The following is a 21,860-nucleotide window of genomic DNA, read 5'->3' on the forward strand; positions in this document are numbered from 1 at the left end:
GCGCCATTGCACTCCAGCCGGGGTAACGAGAGTGAAACTCCGTCTCAAAAAAAAAAAAAAAAAAAAAAAAAAAGTTATTGATAAAAAAAAAAAAAAAAAAAAAAAAAAAGTTATTAGCAGTGAGATTGATTAATTTTTAATGCTTATTAACTTTTATATTAACTTTAAATATTTGGGAAAACATTTAAACTTTTTTGATTATTTTTTAGTCAACAGATTGTATATATTTCTAGGGTACAATTTGATATTTCAGTACATATTTATGTTGTACAGTGATCCAGTCAGGGTAGTTCTTGTATTCATTACCCCATCTTTTTATTTGTGGTGAGGGCCTTCAAAAGCTTCTCATATAGCAATTTTAGAATATAAAATATTTTACTGTTAACCATAGTAATCCTTTTATGAACTGGAACTGCAGAATGTATTCCTCCTATCTAAAGTAACTTTTGTATTTTAACCTTTTAGAATGTCAGTGCCCAGCAAGATGCTTTGTCCTCTTTCAATATGTGATATGTTTATATCATCCTCTTTTGAATTTCTGTTGAGTTTATAGTCTATAATTACCTTTGGCAGTTATATCACCTTGTATTTCATTGTCTTTAATGTAAATAAAATGTGACTGATGAACAGCAAACAAATGTAACAACTTACTATCTAAATGAGTAAAGAGTTTAAGCCTGTCTTCAAAATAGTTACCTTGGAAAATTACACATTTAACTTAACACTGAGATGATCTTATTCTCAGAGCATCGATGGTTTTCTTTTTTTTGTTTGTTTGTTTGAGACAAAGTTTTACTCTTGTCACCCAGGCGGGAGTGCAATGGCGTCATCTTGTCCCACTGCAACCTCTGCCTCCCAGGTTCAAATGATTCTCCTGCCTCAGCCTCCCAAGTAGCTGGGATTACAGGCGCTTGCCACCATGCCCAGCTAATTTTTGTATTTTTAATAGAGACGGAGTTTCACCGTGTTGGCCAGGGTGGTCTCGAACTCCTGACTTTGTGATTTGCCCGCCCCGGCCTCTCAAAGTGCTGGGATTAGAGGCATGTGCCACTGCACCTGGCCACATTGGTGGTTTTCTAAACAGTGGCCAGTAATTAAAAGAGGGAGGGGGAGGGAGGGAGAGAGAGAGAGAGAGAGAGAGAGAGTGAGTGTGTGTGTGTGTGTGTGTGTGTGTGTGTATGTGTGTATGAGTGTTAGAGAGAAACAAACACAGTGCTTACTCTTGCCAGACAGTTCTACACAAAATTGAAGAGCTAGTTTTTTCTATGTCATTCTGAAGCCAGTTCCACAAGTGGAGTTTGAAAATGGCAACTTTATTTGGAATGAATAGATTCAGGTTATTCTAGTATGACTACTTTTAAGTGATAACACTCATTTGCATGTTTGCCAAAAGAATAAATAATCCAGTTTTCACTGCCCTTCCCCACCCCCACATCCCCGCCCACATTGACCCCATCTAAAGCATGAATTACTTGAGGGCAAGACGCCTATCATCTCTTGTGCATCCTCCACCGATAGCACTTCTTTGTATCGCGCACATGATTTGAAATCGTAGAGTCCTTATTTTAGACGGCTGAGGCAGTTTGGTTATCATGCCAGGAAGTCTGGCTTTGCCTTCCTAGTTTTTGTCTTCCTTTGTTCAGCTTTGCAAACCCATTTATATCACATGGAGTAACTGGTTGTTTAGGAAGTTCCAGCCAACTGTATTTTTGTTTGTTTGTTTTACACACCCTTGTTTTGAGGGCTGACTTTCAATAGAGCTCAGCGAGGAAACTGCACAGCCAACTGTTCTTTACTTCATTTTATGGATGATACGATACCTATTTTGTCTGTAAGTGGCTTTCTGTAGAATGAATGCTGCATTCTCATTGAAGAGGTGGGATAATATCATAGCTCATAGCCACCACAGTATATTTACAGCACTGTTCAGGGAATATTCATGGTACCCTCAAATACTTAGTACTGCCTTCAAAGGTAATAAAATCATCCCCTCTGCCAGATCTTTTGTGTGGTGATAAAAAACCAAAACAACTTAGTTCTGCCCATTCAGGGCTTATCTTTAAAGTAACAAAAGGAGAATGAAAGACATAAAGAGTGGCACTTGGATACATTTCCACCCACACAGGTATACATTTTGTGTTGACTTTGTATGATCTGTTTGCGTGCCAGTGTATTTTTTTTTTTTGGTGGTGGTGGTGGGGGAAGGTTATGTCTTTGGGTTCAAAAGAACTTCCTTTCCGTATTTGATTCAGCTTCTGTATTTGGTTACCATTGCAGCTGTGATAGTTGGTTGACTAATTTTTGCAATCCCCAGGCTCATTGAGATTCTTGGAAAGATAAAAAGCCACCATATTTACTCTCTCCAATGTTGGCTCTGTTTCTGCTGAAGTTTTTAAAAGATGATAGGTTTTTTTAAGTTACTATTTTTAACAGCTTTGCCAAGATGTAATTCATCTATCATGCAATTTGTTCGTTTAAAGTATACAATTTAATGATATTTAATATATTCACAGAGTTGTAGAATCATCACTATGATCCACGTTGACAACATTTTCATCACTCCCAAAAGAAACCTTGTACCCTTTCACTCTCCATTCCTCCCTCCTGGTCCCTGGCAGCCACAAATCTACTTTCTGTCTCTATATAGATCTGCTTATTCTGGACATTTCCTGTAAGAGGAATCATACAATATTTGGCCTTTTTTTTACTTCATTCCTTTTTCTTGCTGAATCCCTTGTATGGCTATACCACATTTTATTTACCCAAAAAAAAAAAAATGTTTTTAAAGAAGCAGTACTAGGTCCTGGATAAAGATTGGGTTGAGCAGTTAAACAGACTACAATGCCTTCTTCGCTGATCTTTAGATACGAAAAAGCAAGGGAAAAACACGCCATTTTGTTTGCCAATTTGCTCTTGAACCCCCGCAAAAAATGTCATGGTCGTAACCACTCTGGTCTAACGTGTCTGGAGCAATAGCATGATTTATTTTTAGTACCTGAGTGACATTTTCTGTTTGGTTTCAGATGGAGCTATAGATAACAGATATAGATAAAATTTGGCATTTTCAAACTTGTACTTTCAAAGACTTCAGAACCAAATCATTCAGCTGAAACCATAATGTATTATAAACTGTGTGTTCTAGAGTTTTGTTGTCATAGAGTCAGATAAAATGGACTGCCAAATGCTAGCAATGCTATTTAGGAAGCCTACTCTTAGGATTTAAAAGAAGTAGACTGCCAGAGATGACTTATGTGACACAAATGCTAACATCTAGTTATTATAAGTGATCCATTCTGTCATGAAGTAGCAGTTGAAAAACAATCTGGGACAAAAGAAAAAGCCTCTGGCACTACTGAATTTTTGGAGAGAGGAACCTTTAGAAGTTAGCATGTGATTCTTTCTGGACATGTTCAATGCCTTATTTCTTCTCTTGCAAATATTTTGTAAATATTCATGAAGTGAAATGAGATGTTTGAGAAGGCAGATGTGCAGATCCCCTAAAGATCATTGTCAGTTATGCTGGGCTGTTCCTACTCCATCCCTCTGTTTACCTGTGGCGGCGTCTCAGAGCGGATCATGGTGGCTTTGTGGTGGTTTTAAATGTAATTGTGAGAAGCTAGCTGAGAGAATGCCAGCAGTGTGCTTCTGATCAAGTTGAGACTAGCTGGTGCAGTTAAGCCTAAGTTACTTTTTGTTTCCTCCCTTGCCCCTCTCATTTTTCTAACCTGAGAAATTTACAGATTGGTAATCAAGGACTATCTTGTGGGCCTAATTCAAAGCTTTTGGAGAATGAGTTGTTTTGTCATGCAAAAGACAAATAGGAAGTAATGACTGTATGTATGCCTCATAGGAATAGAAGGTAGCAGACAGTATAGCTGTTTTCCACGTGAGGAAACTGAGGCATGGGAGGGTCACTTAACGAAGTCCCTGATCTCTAAAGAGGCGAACATTTTAAAAAGTTAGAGAAATATGTCATTGTTTGCAAATAGAGGTGAGGCCTCCTCAAGCTAGTCTGGAGCTGTTTCACACGTTAGTGTTAGCAGGAGGTAACCAGGATGGGCTAGATCTTGCTCTCTGAAACTTGTTCATCAGGCGTTTTCTGACTGAATGTGAGCCCTGAGATACGTCATCAGTTCTCCCTCATGCCACATTGCTGTTGAATGTTCTTAGAAATGTCTGTGGTATTGGCTGATCTTAGCATTGATCAGTTGTGAAAGTGGAAGAGGCATGAGAAGAGACACCACCTTGGGGCATGCTAAAATTAAATATCTTGGGGATCCCTGGGCAAACTTTTTATTAGGACTGGAGCCAGACCCAAGAATATGCATTTGAAATAAGTCTTTTAGGTGATTCTGACATAGGTCATCCAGGAACTCACTTTGGAACACACTGTACTAAACAGTGAAATAGGAGTGGCGGGATGAGAAACAATATGGAAAATCTGGCTGGGTGTCGTGGCTCACGCCTGTAATCCCAGCACTTCAGAAGACAGAGGTGGGAGGATCATTTGACTCAGGAGTTTGAGACCAGCCTGGGCAACATGGTGAAACCCCATCTCTACCAAAAAAAAAAAAAATTAGCCAGATGTGGTAGTGGGCACTTGCAGTCCCAGCTACTTGGGAGGGTGAGGTGGGAGGATCACTTGAACCTGGGAGGTCATGATGGCACCACTGCACTCCAACCTAGGTGACTGAGATCCTGACTCAAAAAAAAAAAAAAAAAAGGAGAATGTCCATGGATTGGTGAAATTAAACTGAGAACCACTTTTGCTTTACGTAGGAGCTCAGTTGAGCCTTTAACTCATGATCAGACTTAATTTACTCTCTAATTTTCAGGAATACATTTGTCACAGGCAGACCTCACACCCCTAGATAGTTGTAGAATATTGAGCATTCACAACTTACAGAAAATCCTGAGAGAAAGAATACACAGCTGACCCTTGAACAACACCATTTGGAACTTTGAGGGCCCACTTCGACTCAGGATGTTTTTAACCAATTGTGGATGGAAAATATTGCAGGATGTGAAACCCATGTGTGTGGAGGTTCAGCTTCTCCTATACGCAGGCTCTGCAGAGTGGACTTTGAGACTTGGGTATGTGTAGATTTTGGCATCGGTGGGATTCCTGGAACCAATCCCTTGAGTATATATGCTGAAGGATGAGTAATTATCTTTAGTATACAACACGTAATTTTAACTCTGCTGAAAATAAAATCCTTTGCTGCCTCTATTCCGTAGGCTTTCTCTTCTGTTCCTTCCAGCCAGTGGACTGAGCCTTGAGGTAATCCCAGTGGATGACCTGTTAAGTTAGTGAGGGGACTTGATTTGTGTGGTTCTTGCTGATACTAGGATTTGGATATGTATGAAGTGATATCACCATCACCATCATTGGAATCCATAGCAGGTCTGACTTGAGAATCTTCAATGAATAGCCATCCATTTTTGGCAAGAAAGGTTGATACTTCAGCTATTTAAGATATTTCCTGAAATACCAAGTATATAAGTAAATGGGTCATTCCAAGCTGGAACAGCGCAAGGAAGCATACAAAAGGAAATAGAAGAGCCTTTCCAGGCTTCAGTTCTCAGTCCAACAGATGGAAGCCTCTCAATTACATGAGCTCACATCTGTCTCTCTGATTTGACAGAGCTTATGCCATAAAAACTGGAATTGCTAATTCTATAATCCCTAGAAAACATTATTGAACTGAGACTGATGAAGAGCTATACCCTAAAGGTTAATGGCACAGAGAGAAGAAGGGTCCTGGAGAACTAATCATGAAATATAAATGTCAGTGGCTGCAAACTACTCATCCATTTAATTTGCTAAGAGTTAACATAGTCTTGTAGATCCCAAATTAAAATGTTTCAGTTTTGCTTTATTTCTTCATTGCTCTAGTTCCCATTGACCTTGTGTCAAGACCGAACAGTTGAGGAGCATTCTAGCATGGGAACAGTTTTAACAGTCATTGTCAGCATGGCTTTAAAGAAAATAGATTGGCCAAACACACACACATTAGGTTCTGCCATCTATTAATAGTATGTCTTTTTTGTTCGTTAACCATTAAAATAAAGCATTGGGAAGACAGTTCGAATTTCTGAAGTGCCGGAATGTCAGTGGTAAATACCACAGTTATTTATTATCCAGGAGTTTGCTACCCAGGTGTAGGTGGTGGGTATTTAGCAATGGCTTGGGGCTTCAGCATAGGCTGGCCTATCAAGAAACAGGATGGGAAGATAATGGCATTTAGAAGAATATTTGTAATCAAATTCATAAGCTTTGTAAAAGAGGTAAGATGAACCTTAGGTTTCTGTAAAGGTCTCCTGTTGGTACATCTGAAGGCTGTAGGTAACTATAATAATAGGTTTGAAGGAAAAGACAGTACTCACAGAATGGGAGAGTATTTTTATAAATCACGTGTCTGGGAAGGGACCTGTATTGAGAATGTGTATAAACTCTTACCATTCAATAATACAAAGTCAGGTAATCCTATTTAAAAATGGATGAAGGATTTGAATAGACAATTCTCCAAAGAAGATAAATGGCTAAGAATTGCATAAAAATATGTTTAACATCATAAAGCATTAGGAAAATGAAAATCGAAACCACAGTGAGATCCACCTACTATGGATGGTTGAAATAAAAAAGACAATAACAATTGTTGGTGAGGATGTGGAGAAATTGGAATGCCTCATGTGTTGCTGGTGGGACTGTAAAATAGTGTAGTTATTTTGGAAACAGTTTGGCAGTTGCTCAAAGTGTTAAACTTAGAGTTACCATTTGACCCCGCCATTTTGCTCCTAGGTGCATACTGGAGAATTGAAAACATCCCTATAAAAATTTGTCCACGAATGTCCATAGAAGTATTATTTATAATGGCCAAAAAGTAGAATCAAACCAGATGTCCATCAACTGATAAATGGATACATAAAATGTGGTCTATCCATACAATGAAATATTATTTGGCAATGTAAAGAAATATAGTACTGACACATGTTACAACATGGATAAAGTTTTAAAACCTTATGAGTAAAATAACCAGACACCAAAGATACCAAATCATTATATGGTTGAGTTTTTATGAGATACTCTGGAATTCGCAGGTCTATAGAGACAGAAAGTAGGTTGGTGGTTGCTGGGCATTAGAGAGAGGAGAACATGGAGAGTGACTGCTAATGAGTATGTGTTTCTTTTGGGGGTGAAGGGTGAAGAAATGTCCAAAAATTAGATCATGGTGATTGTTACACACCTTATGATTATAAACACATTTAGTCGGACACTTTAATGGGTGAATTATATGTCAATAAAGCTATTATAAAAGTTGGAGACGATGTGGAGATTATTGTTGCTCCATTCATTCAATTCTTTGCAAAGTTCTTTGTGTGTGTGCATTTGCTTACATTAAAATATTGTGCAGAGTATTAGCTCAATTATAAACCTTACTAATGGCACGTGTCGGTCATTCAGAGAACATCTGAGTGTCAGGCTTTGTGTCTGGTGGTAAGGGGCATTCACTGTTGCTACCTGTACACCCCAGCAGGGCTCTTCTGGAGGAGCTGACGGTCTGGAAGTGCTAGCTATCTTAAAAGAAGCAAACTGACATCCTATGTGTACATTCAGAGGATCTTTACAGAGAATAAATGATGTCTGTGCACATACAGTGGGGGACAGTGGGGGAGTGGGGGTGAGAGGGAAGGAGGGGTTGGAATTCCAGGTGGAGGTGGTCAGCAAGGGCCCAGGACAGAGATGGCCAGGGGAAGTTGTGAATTTGTTGTTGTCCAGCTTGAATGTTGTCATTGGCTCCCAATAGTCTGCCAAATAAGCCCCAGCTCTTTCTTTACTGTGGCTCAGTAGAAGAGGTGGCTCTGGAATGTCCATAGAGGAGAGTTTTGGTGGTGGCAGGTCTGATTGGAAGAGGTGCAAGCAAAGGTTTTACGTATGATCAGTGTTTACTTGAGGGCCCCTGGGGTGCTATTGCCTTTGGATGACCAAGGCTCACCCCATCCCCAGCACCTCTTGCTGCTCTTTCGCCCTTGCCCTCACCCCACTGGCTCAGGGGTGCTGTGCTGTTACCCCCTAGGCTGCGCTGACCCTGCAGGATTTTGTTCACTAGCACATTCCTGCTCACCCTTCACCATCCACTCTTGTGAAACCTCTCCGGGTGGTATAGGAGTTGGGGACGTGGTCCCGGAGCCAGAACTTCGGTTTGCAAATCCGGACCTTCCTGTCTCCAGCTGTCCTTGGGCAAGTTGCTGAGCCACTTTTGGCGATCATTTTCCTCCTGAAAATGAAACTAATGATAGTGCCTCCTTCACAGGTAAATAGGAGTACGGAATGAATTTGCGTATATACAGCTTGTAGAGCATCTCTTTTCAGCGTTACCCAACATCCTGATTACTGATTTGCAGGAAGCGGCACTGTCTCCTCTTCGCCTTCTCTGCTCTTGCATGTGCTGCTGTCACTAACAACTATAGGGAGGAAAAACCCAGTCAAGTCCCTGAAAAGTCTCCAGTGCCACCAGAAGTGTAGATAAGATTGTTCCATGTGAAAAAGTCATTCTAAGGAGTCTGCCTTAGAAGGAGATGAGATGTGTGTTGGTTCCCACAGTGTGTTGGTTCCTACAGAGGCGGGGAAAAAAGGAGATTCGAGTTAATGACTTAAGGCCCCTTACAATGTAACATCTTCGGTGACTAAATGGGCCTTTGTCTCCTGAGGTTCTCTGTATGGGTGGAAGGGCAGCATTCAGGGGTGAAAGAGTGGAATAAAGGGAATATTGTGTAATCATCAATCGGCCTGATTTTTCCGCTCTTCCTTCCAGCCCTGTGGTGGCTCTAGACCAGCTCTAACCCCAAAGTCTCAAGTCTGATTGCCCTTCTGCGTCAACACACCAAGTGTGCATTAGCCCACCTGGAAAGTGAGACTGCTGCTTCCATCTTCTCTTAGAATTAAGCCTGATTGCATTACACACCTTAGGGCATAAGGAAAAACTGTTAACATGTAATTCTGCACTGGTTAGCGATGCCAACTTCTTCAACAGTTCTTGGACCTCATTAATTTATTTTATATTCTGCAAGTATAGATGTGATGTATGCCACTTTATAATTTTGGGTTACCCACTCTTCTTTACATCCAGTAGGAAAACATTTAAATGCATGTTTGCCGTTATGTTTCTATTTTTCGTGATTGGTATAAAAATGAATGGCTGTAGGAATGTTATCTAGTCCATTAAGCCACGGCCTGCCTCTCTGATCCCTGAACGCTTGCCGTCAGCTCACCCAAGCTCAGCTGTACCTTTGAAGTGCAAGGCAAGCCTTTCATCTTCCATCATTTTCACTTAATGACAGCCTGGCCTTTGATCAGCTCAGTTTTCCTCTTTTTTTGGCTTCATAATAAGTCACTTGGAGCTAAGGAGAGATCTGAAGTAGGCCCAGAAACAGCCACAACGTTTCTGAGCACAATGGTTGATTGGCCTTTATATCTTAAGTAAATATACCAAAGGGAGTCAGCCCTTCCTGTCCTCTCATTGATAAAATTTGCTCACTGGGTAATGTAAACTTAAAAAGAGAGCGGTGGGGAGGATAGAAAGAAACAAATAAAAAGTAAGCAATGTCCCCATCCCTCAGTATTTTAGGTTAATTTGGGAAAACCCCCCTTCACACTCAGGAGTTGAGTAGAAAACTCCTCGGCATCATGGGGATGATTTTGTTTAGGAAACACATTAAATTTTGCATGCTAATGGAATATTTGTTTTCAGGTTAAATTCTGTGACTTTTTACTTTATTATTAAGAGTCTCTTTTTTTTTTTGGAGCTTGGTAAGGAAACAAAAAGTCCTTGATTGCGTATAATTTTTATACAAGGATCTTGCAATTTCCAAGTGACTTTAAAACCTGGGCAACAAATCTGCAACTGCCCCCTTCAAAAAGCAGCTTACAGATTGACCTATTCTTTGGTTATGCTGTGCACCATTATTAAGCCATTTTTTTTTTTTTTAAAGAAATAAATATATTTTGGCCAGGTGCGGTGGCTCACGCCTGTAATCCTAGCACTTTGGGAGGCCGAGGTGGGTGGATCACAAGGTCAAGAGATTGAGACCATCATGGTCAACATGGTGAAACCTCGTCTCTACTAAAAATACAAAAAATTAGCTGGGTATGGTGGCGCGTACCTGTAATCCCAGCTACTCAGGAGGCTGAGGCAGGAGAATTGCCTGAACCCAGGAGGCGGAGGTTGCAGTGAGCTGAGATTGCGCCATTGCACTCCAGCCTGGGTAACAAGAGTGAAACTCCGTCTCAAAAAAAAATAAAAAATAAAAAATATATTTTGATATTTAATTACTCTTACCCATGTATGAAATTAGCTGTTTGACTCTCCAGTAACTCTCCAATGAATATTTTAATACTCTCTCAAGATAGTCACATACTTTGAGACTTCAGTTCTAATAGCCTCTTAGTTTTTTTATTGGATAATGCAAACATCTTTTAATTATAGCTTACATAAACTATAATTATTGAGTAAAATTTATCTGTAAAAGTACTCCAGAATATACTGTATACTGTGAAAAACCCACCATATCTGTATATTAGCCTGATACCAATTTAATGAAGGATGATGATTTTTTAGAATTGGTTTATTTTAATATAAGTAGACTTTTTAAAATTTATTTTTATTTTTTTCTTTTATTTCAACTGGAAGCGCTGTGGTTTGTATAATATAGGTAGATTTTATTGGAGTCAGTTTTTAAAAATCAGTATTCAGATTTTTCTTTCTGTAAGTATGCATTATTATTTGAGGTGTTTGATATTTGTTCTTCACAACTCAGACCTTAGGAAATGTCTGTTGAATGAGTGTTGATTAATCATGGATAAGCACAACCCCTGCCATTAAACAGCAGACATCTAAATTGTTTAAAGAGAATGAATATACTGAAAATTTTCTCCAATAATACAAATGGAATCTTATTAGGATATTAAAAATGTCACCTGACAGGGATTAAAATGTAAATGTGGGAGGTTAATTAGACTCTGTTAGATCAACCTGTGAAACTTAAAATACGGAGTTATGCCGCTAACTCTCTTTTTCTTTTCCCTGTTACATACTGATAAGCTAGGGGAAAAGTGTAGCTTCCTGGCTCGTTCATCTCATAGTTTCTCAGTTTATACGCAGGAAGGATCAGCATTGAGAGAGTTATTAGGAAGAAGGTGAGGGTGGCCTGTTTCGGAGGGATCAGGTGAATGTGTAATACTAGCTGAAATACCAGCTTTCTGATCTTTTCTTAAAATGTCACTTGGACCTGCCTCTTCTCCATTCTCACTGATAGGAACCTTGTTGAAGCTTCCTCACCTAACGCTTGCGTCCCTGCCCTGTCCCTGGCTCAGGTATGTGCACCCATCTGCATGGTGCGTTAGAGCACCCCTCTTAGAAGCCTCCCCGTAGCTGTGTTAATGTGTACAGTGGCTCCCTGTCAGTGTCCTGCCTCGTCAGGTCTCAGCCATTTTCCTGCGTTCAGAGCTCTTTATTGTCTGACTCACCTCTGTCTATCCAGCCTTAACTCTAAAGAAACAAACCCTTTGTTCTAGTCCCATTGCTCTCGCACACAGATGGCATCATTCCTGCTCTCTGCCTTGCCTCACACATTGTTCCTGCCTGGAATGCCCATACCCATGAAGTCCAAGTGTCCCAAATCCTGTCTGTTTTTCAAAGCCCACTCCTATTCGAGTTAGAATTACTGTCTTCCTCAGATAAAATGTGTGTGGCATCTCTCTCCTTTTTAAAATAAGGAGTGCATCTCTTTTTTATTTCAAATTAATATTTTAAAACTTTCCCCATTTTAATTCCTACTATGATAAATGTTGGGAGATTACCCTACATAAGCAAAAGCTCTTTGGGGGTCCTCAATATTTGGTTGGTAACATCTTTATTGAGATGCAAATAATATACCATGCAGTTCACCCATTTCAAGAGCATCTTATTTATTTATTTATTTATTTATGAGCCGTAGTCTCACTCTGTCGCCAGGCTGGAGTGCAGAGGCATGATCTCAGCTCACTACAACCTCTGCTTCCTGGGTTCAAGTGATTCTCCTGCCTCAGCCTCCCGAGTAGCTGGGACTACAGGTGTGTGGCACCACACCCAGCTAATTTTTGTATTTTTAGTAGAGAAGGGGTTTCACCATGTTGGCCAGGCTAGTCTTGATCTCTTGACCTTGTGATCCACCTGCTTTGGCCTCCCAAAGTGATGGGATTGTAGGTGTGAGCCACCGCACATGGCCAGGAGCATTTAATTCATTTTGGCATTTATAATGTTCAGTCCTTACAGTTCTTTATCTCCATAACTTATCACTCCCACTAAAACTAAAATTCCTTGGGACAAAGACCAGATCTCAAACATCTGTGTGCTTTCCTTAGTTCCTGGAGTAGTCCTACAAACATCCCAGGCACAGAAATGCCTTTGAATGAATCACATCCTTTGATTTTCTTTCTGTCAGTCCTAAATTATATACATTTTTTTAGATGGGACTGGATTCAACAGTTGCCGTTTTTTTGTTGTTGTTGTTATTGTTGTTATTTGTTTGTTTTTTTGAGACGGAGTCTCACTCTGTCAACCAGGCTGGAGTGCAGTGGCGTGATCTTGGCTCACTGCAACTTCCGCCTCCTGGGTTCAAGCTATCCTTCTGCCTCACCCTCCCAAGTAACTGGGACTACAGGCACGTGCCACCACGCCTGGCTAATTTTTATGTTTTTAGTAGAGACAGGGTTTCACCATATTGGCCAGGCTGGTCTCGAGCTCATGACCTCCTGATCCACCTGCCTCGGCTTCCCAAAGTGCTGGGATTATAGGTGTGAGCCACCTTGCCCGGCCAACGATTAGCTTTTTAAATAAGGGTTCTGTGTCCATGTGTCAGTTTCTAGGGTGATGTGGCAGGGACACAAGTCCCACTTATTCTGGGATGAAGGCTGTCTCAATAACAGAGCTTGGGTGTCAGCTTTTACGAAAGGACATAGCAAAGGACAAGGACAGGGCTTATCCCTAGAGCCTGCTCTAGGGAAGGAAAAGAGGCCCTAGGGAATGAGCTGGGTCTGGGAAGTGGTCTGAAGTCTTCCAGCCTTGAGAAAATGTTTGTAAATAGTACCACAGTTAGGTGATAGGGTTAAGAGCCGTAACACAGGATGCTTGTAAATGGTTTTAAACATTGAAGAGCAAAGAACACTTAACTTGCCGAGGAGCTTGAAGAAGGTGAGGCTTGCACTCTAGACCAGAACTGAAAGTGAGGGACTGTTCCCGGCAGGTGGGAGAGAAGGTGGGAGGCATTCCCTTCATGGGCAGACCATAGGAGCAGTGGAGTCTGGAGGGAGGAGGAGGGAAGAGAAAAAGAGTGGGTAGGCCTGGAGAGACAGGGTGAGATGGGCTGACCAGGTTGAGACAGTTTAGCCTTTACTCTAGCAATCCAGTCCATCAGGGACCCTGATCTCTCATGGTGGGAGGGGCGGTGGCCACATTGGAAGACTTTCTTTCTGCCCCAGGGGTAAGGTGATGTGAGAAGGAAGAATTGAAAGGATGCAGTTTGAGCTAATAGCTTTTATTTGCCTGAACTATGCAGGTCCCTTATTCAACAAACATTTGCTAAGCACCTGCTTTATTCCAGGCAGAGTTTAAGCTACTCCTGATTGTACTGTCTTTCTTCAGTGTCTTTTGTATGAAAATGTGTCCCCGGTTGGACTTGTGCTGAACTGTATTTGGGGACCCTGTGTTTAATCCAGCTTAGCTCTGCACTCTCAAATTGCAAATAAAAGGTGCTTAATAAATGAGTATGGGAAATAAAAATAATAGAAAAACAAAACCCAAACAAACAAAAAAATGAGTATGGGATTGAGTGACAGTGACAAGATTCACACCCCCAAACTATTACTATAAGGGGGGGGAGTTACTTGTTTATAATGGGGTAGTCTGTGTGCACCGCAGTCTCGGCTTCCCCAGTGATGGGTCGGACTGGCGCCAGGTCCTTCTGGTGCGGTGCGGTACGGTGCAGTGCACACTGTCACCTGGGTAGTGTTCTTGCCAAAAAGATTTAACTCAGATCTAATCATAAGGAAATGATCAGGCCTCCAAAATTTGTAGGGACAGCTCATTGGTCTGTATTATTTAAAAACATCAATGCCATGAAAGAGAAAAGAATTCCTTTAGATGAAAGGAGATTAAAGAGACATGACAACTTCACTGAGCAGCATAAGACCCTTAATTAATCAAGTCCTCCCCCAACCCTGCCTGCCACCAGAAAAGAAACAGATCAGTTGGGGAGTTTGGAATGTGGACTGGACATTAGATAAGACAGTATGTCAACTTCACCTTTGTTGGGTGTGAAAATGGTATTGTGGTCCTGAAGGAGAGTGTCCCTGTTCTTAAGTATTTATAGGTAAAGTAAGATTTCTTCCACTTATTAATACTTTCAAAAATTATAGCAAGAAAATGTGTATGCCTGTAGCTAAAACAAACTGACAAGAATGCTTATGTTAGGTGAGTCAGGGTAAAGAGAATGGGATGTTTTTGTTCTCATTCAACTTTTTGGGTAGCTTTAAAATGTTTTGAAATTAGAAGTTGGAAAAAATAAAATGATTTGCTTGGGCACCTAGCTCTTTCAGCAGTAAGGTTTCCTGACGCTGACTCTGAGTTACTCGCTTTACCCCTCTGCAGGGTTGTCAGGCTCTCGAATGGCGTGCCTATGCCCAAGTCCCTAATGCTGCTTCTACTGTGTCAGGACTGGGACATCTTTGAGCTTTGCGTCTTACTTTAATTCTTGGAAAATTCATTCTGTGACTTCTGAAACCGGCATATTTAGCAATAATAAGGAATATAGTGAGTTAATGAATCTCCCTGTGATACACGAATGGCTGACTGAGACATCTGACTTGGGGAGTGTGTCCCATTCCAGCTACCTGTCCACTGCAGCTCTGTGGGGGGCTTGGAGCTGATAATGAGATTTCACATTTAGAATCGGGGGGCCTATACATAACCTTCCTTCAGCACTCTGTATGCCAGTGAGAAATTTGAACTGGTTTCCCAGACCACCATCTTATTTCCTGGGGTCCGTGCTGGAACCTACTGCGGAGAGCAAGGTCACCTATTTGGTGGTAGCACACACGATGGTATTGCTGAGAAATGAGTGGTTTTTGAGTTGGAGCCAGCAGTATATGTCACATAGGATGCTTCCAGGCAGCTGAGCCCAGGTAGAGGCCGACAAGGGCACTAAGTTGGGTTTTGAAAGTGCAGATGAGTATGCATTGGTAGAGAGGGCTTCTGAACACACTCAAGGGAGAGAAAAAGGTGCATGGAAGGAAGCCTGTAAGTCGAGAGTGTGTGTGGGGAGGAGGCAGCACCGTGCCGAGTATCTTGTTTAATCATTGACATCACTCTGAGCCTGTGTGTGGGTTCACGTTGCCATTTTCACACATGTGAAAACAGTCATAGAAAGGCAGCTGCCCCAAGATCACGTAGCCAGCTCCTGGTGGAGCAGACTGGAGCTGCCCACTGACCCATGCTCTTGGGCACTGTGTCTGCTGACCCCTTCCAGTGGTTGGTGCTGACAGTATTTGTGGAGAGGCCCTCTCATGAGTAGCAAGGACAACAGTTAGACGTTTCCTTTATTCAGCCATCTTATCCTTCGAATGGGAATTGCACCAACAGATGGAATCCAACAAACAGTACAATAAATAAATTGCCTGTTCTGGGCTGGGACCTTTCTATAAATTCATTGATTCTCATAGAAATCCCTCACTGAAGTTGAATAGAGGCTCAAGAGAGAGGAAGAGACTGCTAAGATCATACATTTTTCTGACTCCAAAGTCCACTTTCTGCTATGTTTCTCTCTCTGGGCCAGAGTGGTCAGGGATATAGAAATGAATGAGCTGCTCCGTGTCTTCCAGAACAGTACCCAGGACCACGTGCGAGGTATTACAGAGAAGAGCAGCAGGTGGTGAATTCTTCATTAGGCAGCCTATGGGCAGTGCCATTTGAGAGGCTTGGAGTGTTATGGGAGATCAGCAGAGGGAGAGTTAAGTTTTCCGTTCTCTCTTTGCACTTCCAAGATTGTGTCTCTTTTCTTCCTCCAATGGTCAGTGACTGATTCCAAGACTCAACCATTTCGGGGCCTATGGCAAAGTCGTACCCTCCACAATTCCCTCCAATTAAACAATGTTTTGAAAATGCGGATACTAGCATATGACCTTCAGTGCTTAACCTGTCACATGTCACCGGGCTTGCAGACAGAAATTTTTTGAGTATTTTTACCAAAACACTTATATTTTGAAGAGGTCATACTGTTTCCAGCTTAATCTCTCTGTTTCGTGGCAACCAGAGTCCCTGTGGAGGCTTGGCTCAACTGCTGAAGAGATTGGAACAAGCCTCTTTTTTTTTTTGCTTACCCTTATCCAGCTACTCCTTCTAAACATTTATAAGCTCTACCAGGGAGGAAATTGAGCCCCTTGCAAAGTACCTGATTCCAATACCATCTGCTAACAATTTACTTTCAAACTCTCCTCATTAACAGTAAAATGTTACAAAAGTAGATTTGAAAGTAAATACAGTGCAGAATTTCTGCCAGGATTTAAGAGCCTTTTCCATTAAGGAGGCCTCTGCACTTGGTGTTAAATGTTCTGAGCTGGCTTTGTCTCCTTGGGGTTCACCAGTGATGTGTCAGGGCCATGTCAGCACATGTGACCCTTTGGGCAACTATTGTAATATTCAGGCATATGCCAGTCCTTAGCCTGCATGAGCACAGCAACAGCAGAGCTCATGCCCTAAGTGGGACTGCACTTCCCTAGTTTACTCAAAAGCCTCTGAGGCTGCCTGAGAGCCACAGTCCAGGGAATGGAGGACCAAGAATAGAAGGTAGGTGTCATTACTAAATCTGCATCAGGAAACCAGAGAAGTGAATGAGTATTTGATCTTTTTTGTTTGTTTTGTGTTTGATCTTTTTGAATCTTACTTATAATGGACAAAGCTAAAACCCAACCTCAAATCTAGATCTGCTAATCTTCAGGCTGTTTGTGTTACGTTACACACCTGAGTTTTCTTCAAGCTGAAATGATACGTATGTAAGACATTAGTTTGACCTCCTCTTACTCAGTGTTAATTCCACCCGGGCTGCAGTATTACATAATCTGTCATGATACGGTTCAGTTGTAAACTAAATCCAGTAGGGTAAATGAGACAGGAGGGACTCTTCTTAGCCCTGAAGACAACAAAATTATTTTAAGCAGTATAGAACTTGCTGATTAAATGAATAACAATGTGCGGATGTGATAGCAATTTTTAATTTAAAGAATTTTTAGTGCTTTTTGATGTTCAGAGTAACTTCAGTTTATTAAAAAACACTTCAGTGTGTATTAACAATGGCTGTTGAGAATTAGAGACATAATTTCTTTGGGATTCTTTTCTCTTTTCTTTTCAACCCCTGTAGAGTTACAGCTATTAATATTTAAAAGCAGAGGGGCTAGCAGACACCATCCCTCCTGCACCAGCATCATCAGTACTGTCTGGGAGCAGGTCCCACCCTGGACCCACTGTCTCCCCTTCCAAAGGAGGTCCCTGCCTGGTTTGTGAACACAAACCTAGTCCTTCTCACTTACAGGCAAGCCGAAGAGTTCCTGGGAGGTCAACGATCCTCTGGCTACTGCATGGTAGACGATCAGAGGGCCAGGTTGCAGTTGGCTCTGGGGACATCCCATCACCCACACTTTCCAGGCTGAGCCCTGGTCTCTTGTGTGTGTGGGTGCAGTGCAGCATGCACCTGTACACTTCCCCAGTGCCCAGCCAGGAAACACATTCTCTTCCATTGTCAGCCCATGTGTTTCCTCCTGTGCCCAGGGGGTTCTAGTCTGGAAGCAGCATCTGCACGTTCAGTTGCTTTCATTTCAATCAGTCCCACTATGTTAGGTGAGACAGGTAGACGGGCTGGTGGCAGCTGTTCACCCTTGGTGTCAGAACCAGGTTTCAGTCCTGTCCTCTCTTCCTTCCTCTCTGGATTAGTTTCCTGGAGCTGCCAGAATAAAATTTCACAGACTAGGTGGTATAAACAACAGAAATGTATTGACTCATTGGTCCTGGAGGCTGGAAGTTGGAGATCAAAGAGTCAGCGGGCTTATTCTGGGGCAGGCTCTGGTTGGCTTGCAGATGGCCGCCTTCTCTTCCCCCATGTCCTTGCATGGTGGCCCCTCTGTAGTGTGTCTTTGTGCTGATCTCTTGTTAGAGGGACAACACTCAGATTGGATTAATGACCTCATTTTACCTAAATTACCTCTTTAAAGTCTCTGTCTTCAAATACAGTCATGTTCTTTAAGGTACCGAGGTTTAGGACTTTAACATGTTAATTCCGGGGGTGGGCATAGTTCAGCCAATAGGGCTCCCCTTCCTCCTGTGGCCTCCCCCTCTCTTCTCTGCCTTCCTCCCTCCTCAGCTGTCTTCCTCCCATTTATTTCCCTCTACCAGTGAAAAGCATCCTGCACCCCTAGAAAGCTCATGAAAGTTGGGGAGCCTAAAGCCCAGATTTCTACTTCCAGTACTTCTGTTAATCAGCTTTGCAACCTTGAGAAACCCTTGATTCTTGAAACACTAGTTTACTCAGCTGCAAGGTGGGAGCTCTTCTTCCCCTCCTCCCTCACAAGGCTATATTAAGGAAAAATTAGAATAACAGATTTTTTTTTTTTTTTTTTGAGAAAGAGTCTCGCTCTGTTGCCAGGCTGGAGTGCAGTGGCACGATCTCGGATCACTGCAACCTCCGCCTCCCGGATTCAAGCAATTCTGCCTCAGCCTCTCAAGTAGCTGGGGCTATAGGCGTGAGCCACTATGCCCAGCTCAGTTTTGTATTTTTAGTAGAGATGGGGTTTCACCATGTTGGCCAGGATGGTCTTGATCTCTTGACCTTGTGATCCACCTGCCTCAGCTTCCCAAAGTGCTGGGATTACAGATGTGAGCTACCACGCCCGGCCACAGATCATTTTTTAATATGCTTCTAAAATAAAATACACTAATGTAAGATCCAGGAAGCCTTCTACAAAGTATAGTGTGTATGATTTAGATTCCTTGAAATTCTAGTGAAGAAGGCATATTTAACTTCTACCAGTTTTATTGTGCTTTTATTATCCTTAACTATATTATTAGTAGTACAAGATAGAGGCTGTACTCTCTCAACACAATCTCATCTTTGCTCCTAAAAAAAAGAGTAGAACTGCTCACACCAAGCCCAGTCTGGGGTGTGGACCCTGCATAGCCCCTCCCAGCCCACTAGGTGGGAGGCCAGGTCGGGCTCTGCACAGTTGGAGCTGAGCCTGGGGCTGCCTGGAGCATTATAGTGTGAGAGGTGCTTTGTGTTGCCACCCAAGGGCTGGGGGAATTGCAGGCGATCATTGCCCTTGGGCAGACCGCATGTCAAGGCTTTTATCTGCTGGCTTGAGTTGCAGCAGGCCTCCTATTAAAAAAAGAAAAAAGTGAACCAGAAGGGGGCTAGCCACAAGTTAAACGATTTGAAGGAGATTGACTTCACAGTCTCTTCTCCCCAGCTGCTTGATTGTGAGACAAAGAAGTATTTATTATTTGAGAGAAAATGAGTAAGCCCTGGCTGCCAGCGCTTCTGCCCTGCATAGTGACGAGACGGTGAGATGGAGAGGGGCATGGAATGTGGGAGCAGGATCCTCTTACCAAGGTGCCCTCTCTCCAGGACAAGATGTCAGTTGGTTGCCATGGGCTGTGGTCAGCCTGAAGGAGACACATCAGCACACCACGGCTGGCTTGGCCGTCTGAGCTGTGGTTTTGCTTCTTTGATTTAGGTTCAAACGTGATAAAGGGGCTGGGAGGGGGGCTGAACAGAAAGCCTTAGACACAGCAGAGATTTAAATTGTGGACTTAAACTCTCTGTTGGTCAAGGTATAGAGATCTTTTTCAGAAATCTGTCCTTAAAAGTTATAGGAAAGCTGGGCGTGGTGGCTCATGCCTGTAATCCCAGCACTTTGGGAGGCTGAGTTGGATGGATCATGAGGTCAGGAGTTCGACTTCAAGACCAGCCTGGCCAACATGATGAAACCCCATCTCTACTAAAAATGCAAAAATTAGCCGTCACAGTGGCAGGTGCTTGTAATCCCAGCTACTCGAGAGACCGAGGCAGGAGAATCACTTGAACCGGGGGCGGTGCGCGGAGGTTACAGTGAGCTGAGATTGTGCCGCTGCACTCCAGCCTGGGTGACAGTAAGACTCTGTCTCAAAAAAAGAAAAAAAAAAGTTACAGCAAGATACATTTGAAAATAGTTTACCCTCTCTTTCTCCATAAAGACATTGTCATTTCACCCTGTGCTGTTGGTCTAATCTCCAGAAAACGCCCATAAATACTATTATTTTGCATAATTGCTCTGAGCCATGCCGTCACCTCCCATGCATCCCACACCCTGGCCGGGTGATCAGCCGGCACAGTTGGTGAGGGACTGTGTGGCTGACACCTGGGTTCCCATGCTAACGCAGCCTTATCCCTGGGAGAATGCCTTAATCCCCCTGAAACCCAATCACTCACCCAATCTCTGTGTTGAAGGTCATGGCCTTGATTGTTCTGTTGTATGAAAATCAAATCTGCATTGAGTGGACCAGATTTTATTTGTCTCAGGTTCCAGCCAGCTACAACTTTCTTGTAGTATTCAAATAAATGAATGGAGCTGGAACTTTGAGAACTAGAAGAGTCCTTGAGTTTTAATGAACTCTCCCTTAATCATGAGATGCCAATAATTAGCTAATCTCAAAAGAAAATTTTGTTAGTTGATTACTTTGTTGAATCTGCTTTTTCTACTGCTATGTATATAGTGTGTTCTGTAAAAGTTTGGAAAGTGTTTATTAATCAGCAGTAAAGGAAGCTTAATTTTAGAAGATAAATCTGTTATGTAAGATGCAGTTCATTAGAGCCAGAAGTAGGCTGTCAAGATGGTCTAATCAAACCACTTAATTCTATGAGTAAAGAAACGGAGTTTACGCCAGGCAAAGTGGCTCACGCCTGTAATCCCAGCACTTTGGGAGGCAAAGGTGGGTAAATCACTTGAGGTCAGGAATTCTAGACTACCCTGGCCAACATGGTGAAACCCCATCTCTACTAAAAAATAAAATAAAAAATTAGCCGGGCATGGTAGCGCATGCCTGTATCCCAGCTACACTCAGGAGGCTGAAGCAGGAGAATCACTTGAACTTGGGAGGCGGAGGTTGTAGTGTGCCAAGATCTCGCCACTGCACTCCAGTCTGGGCAACAGAGCTAGACTGTTTCCAAAAAAAAAAAAAAAAAAAAGAAAGAAAGAAAGAAAAAGAAATAGAAGTGGAGATTGAAGAGACCATTGCTATTTTGAAGTCTTTGCAGTTAGATTCTGTGTGAATCATTATTTTATGCCCCACTAAAAATAAGCAATCTTGGCTGTTAATATATGCCAATTATTTGTAAGATAAATTTCAGTCTTAGCAATATTAAAATATAGGAAATAGAATCTTTGAGATACGGTAATAACAAGGTTACACCATGGGTTACATTCTCCATGGTTCCTCCCTGTTGTCGTCCCCTCTTTCCACTTTGACTTTTCAAGCAGAATTTTCTTTTGATATTTTATCAAAATCATCATGTAGCACAGCACAAAGTGAGGTGATTCTCTTTTTTCCTTTCTCTCTGTTAAACTTTTTTGCCATTGAAATAAACAGGCTGATTCTCATGAAATCTTAGGCCAAAATCTTTGCTTATCTTCTTCAGGGAAATTTGAAGGAATATATTTGATCCACATATTAGAACTGCCACCATGAAAAAAAAAAAAAAACCTGCAGCAGTTAATTTTGTATATATTAGGCATTTTTCTT

At 42.0% G+C, this 21,860-nt stretch overlaps 1 protein-coding gene across 4 annotated transcripts in view; it reads left to right on the top strand.

The window, feature by feature from the left end:
• Positions 1-21,860, top strand: part of VGLL4 (vestigial like family member 4) — a 166,658-nt gene that overhangs the window by 93,684 nt on the left and 51,114 nt on the right. Inside the window, exon 1 of one of the 4 annotated variants that reach the window (XM_037728840.1) lies at positions 16,791-16,880. The exons of the other annotated variants lie outside the window; for them this stretch is intronic. The gene's annotated coding sequence lies outside the window, so the exon portion shown is untranslated. Of the gene's footprint in view, positions 1-16,790; positions 16,881-21,860 lie in introns of those variants that run through there. 4 annotated transcript variants of the gene reach the window in all.

The sequence above is a fragment of the Cebus imitator genome, unplaced genomic scaffold (assembly GCF_001604975.1).
Source record: "Cebus imitator isolate Cc_AM_T3 unplaced genomic scaffold, Cebus_imitator-1.0 Scaffold281, whole genome shotgun sequence".
Taxonomy (NCBI): Eukaryota; Metazoa; Chordata; class Mammalia; order Primates; family Cebidae; genus Cebus; species Cebus imitator.